This window comes from Diaphorina citri, unplaced genomic scaffold (assembly GCF_000475195.1).
Source record: "Diaphorina citri unplaced genomic scaffold, Diaci psyllid genome assembly version 1.1 scaffold942, whole genome shotgun sequence".
Classification (NCBI taxonomy): domain Eukaryota; kingdom Metazoa; phylum Arthropoda; class Insecta; order Hemiptera; family Psyllidae; genus Diaphorina; species Diaphorina citri.
In genome coordinates this window covers 60,001-63,256 of record NW_007378373.1, presented here as the reverse complement: position 1 = coordinate 63,256, position 3,256 = coordinate 60,001, and positions in this window count along the sequence as shown.

Here is a 3,256-nt window from a genome sequence, read left to right as displayed (position 1 = left end):
TAGGGGAAAACTACAAGACTGGAATCCGCTACCCAAGAAGAATGAGCCTGCCAGTACAATAGACAAGAACCCAATAGGAAATGAAGAACAATGGAAATTGATTTATGTCAGTAATTAATATCTTGAAGCTAAGGCTGTATTTCCTTGTGAGTTGCCACTCGGGTATCGATCTATCGATACGAACTTGAGTTAATAGACAGTCAGAAGTTATCGCTAGCCCAGTCAAGCCAGTGGTTAACAAGCAGGGCCCGTCCCTCCGGGAATTTTTTAGCCCGTAGTTTGATCGATCGTGGTTAAAGAATACCTATGTATCTACCTAATTTGTTTAATATTCAGTTTATTATCATTCTCGATTTGATTTTACTTTCATGTAATGATTTAAAATCAAGACTAGAGCCCGTTCTCCCTTTATTCCCAATATAATGTTTAAGTCACCCATCCATTTATTGGCCTTTCTCGGCGTATTGGCCTAGGTGACGCTAAAACCGGTCTATGATCAACTGAAGTGTTATCTAAAACTTTCTCACTTTGAGTTAATAGGTCGTCGCGACAAATTTCGAGATCAAAGCTCATTTGTGTGAGAAAATGTGAAAAAAATCCCCCAAAAACCGGTTTTTTTGGCTTTATGGTTTTCTGGAAAAAATTTGCACCACCACTTTCGTGTTCCTGGTAAAAAGACCTTTAATTTGGTATATAGGTCGACAAGGTTTGGATAAGTCCTTCTATGGGGACAGAGTGACACAGACGACACCGAAGCGAATACAATAGTCCGTCACTTATACCTTTTTATTATACTATTGTAATAATAAAGGAAGGACGGACTAAAAAAAAGACTAGGAGAAGGAATAGACTATAGTGTAAAGAAAGGAAGAAGAGAAAGAATGATGGGGAGGGCGAAGGGAAGGAAAAAGTAAGAAAGGGGAGAGAGAGGGAAAGGAAAAAAGGACGAAGGAGAGAGAAAGAGAGGGAGATACTAGTAAAGGTATGCGTATGTAGAGAGTATAGTAGAAGGGAGGGGGAGAGAGAGAGAAAGGAAAGACAGAGAGACTTAGAGAGAGAGAGAGAGAGAGAGAGAAAAAAGAGGGAAAGAGAGAGATGTGATGAATACCTGAGAAGAAATACTGATGAGTTGTATGATGAAAGAAAGAGGGAGAAAGAGAGAGAGAGAGGAAAGAGGGAGGGAGGGAGAATGGAGAAAGAATAAGCAAAAGTTTGTCTTGCATCTCTTTTCTTCTTAACCTCACAGATCTCTCCATTTCCCTCCCCTTTGAACTCTTTCATTAGAACGGAAAATAAAAATTGAATTTTCGACCTTTTACAGTTATTTTTCCGGAGTTTTGACCTCAGATTTGGAATTCTCCCAACTTTTTACATAGGAATCGACCATTTATTTATAATTTTTACCCATTTGCAACCGCTCCGTTGATGAGAGAGGAAGAGGAAAGCTGTCTCTTCTTGGAGAGGGAGAGAGAGAGAGAGAGAGAGAGAGAGAAAGCGAGAAAAGATGTTAAGAAAATCTGTGTTCTTTTGAACAAAAGTTTGGCCAAAGTTATGTGTAACGCCTACCTTACCTACAAACCTACATCATGTACCATATTACCTACTTGTACCTAACTTGCTCTATTTATGTAGGTTTGTAATTTTGTATAATATAGGTAAGTAGGTACATAGGTAGATTAGGTAGTGTACAAAACTGATGAAATTCTAGACTTTTTAGGCTAAACCCCGCGAGTGGAGGGGGGCTCCCCTAAGCGGCCCTACATATTATATTTATTTTTAGACATAATATTCTGTACTTTTAATGCCAAAAAGTGGTGCAAACATCACATGACTTTCATCAGCCTAGGTATTTTCTCTTCCCTCTCTCGCCCGTTTTCATCTCTCTTCCCACACTCTTTATCACCCTACCTTCCTCTCATGTTTTGATTAATGTCTTTTCCCCTCCCTTTACGCTATCTTCCTTTCCCTCTTTCTTCTCCTTCTCATATTTCCCTCTCTCCTCTTCTCCTCTTTCTCTTCTTCTCCTCTTCTCCTCTTTCTCTTCTTGTCCTCTTCTCCCTTTCTCCCTTTTCCGCGAGTTCCATTGTTATTTTTTTCCCCGTTCATTTCAGCGCCCTATTCATCTATTTTTAGATAGGGTAAGTGTACCATTTATTCGCCCACCTGCCCACATATATTTTTCTAATTTTTGTTTTTATGACTACAATTTTTGAATAGCACTGGTTCGATAGCAGTCTTTAAGCCCTTTCTTTTGGTGAAATTGGATCTTGAAAAAGTTCGTCCAGTTCAGACTTATGTGGCGTATGGTACAGGTGGGCCAATAAATGGTACGTTTTTTAGGTGGGCGAATAAATGGTACACTTACCCTACATATTTTGAAGCAGAAAAACAGAGAAATTTTCTTCGTTTTCGTAGGTATAAGCATTAAAAATTGCCACTAATTTGGCAAGATCTCAAAAAAGAAGAAAAGAGAGGGGGAGAGAGGGAGGGAGAGAGAGGGAGGGAGAGAGAAAGAGAGAGAGGGAGAGAGAGAGAGAAAGAGAGAGAGAGAAAGAGAGAGAGAGAGGGAGGGAGAGAGAGAAAGTTTCAACTTCTTCCAGTGTTTTCTTCTGCTTTTATCATCAGCCAAATCAGAGGCAAATTGGCCGCACTTATTCTATCCTGCATACTGTAATGTAAAAGTATACGTATAGGTAATGTATACTATGTAACTGATTCTAAAGTTTTTAGTAATTGGCGGGGGTTATACCCTCCATTCGGCCACACGCCAAGGTTGCACAGATGGTCACCCACGCGGAATCTAAATCAACTTTAGTAAACTTCTGGATCAACTTAGTAACTTAGTGAACCGGCAATACCACGTTCTGTATTCAACGTGCTATTGCCGGGCCGCTGGCTTTTTCAAATAAAATGTCTTAGGGTAATGTTACACCAAGCGCGCATCGTAGGCAAACAGTGTTTGCAATCACTGTTTGCCATCATGTTTCCACAAACATTGGCTTGCAAACAGCGTTCGTGTGTGCGCGTAGTTGATCCGGCTGCTGTCGGTTTAAAGGTGATGTTACACCAAGCGCGCATTGTTTGCAAATGTTCGTTTGCAAATGCGCGCTTGGTGTAACATTACCTTTATTTTCTCATTCATACCACTTGACTTTCTTACTTTATTTCTACATCTCTTTCTCCTTCTATCAAGGTATACCTCATCATTTCTCTCTCTCTCTCTCTCTCTCTCTCTCTCTCTCTCTCTCTCTCTCCC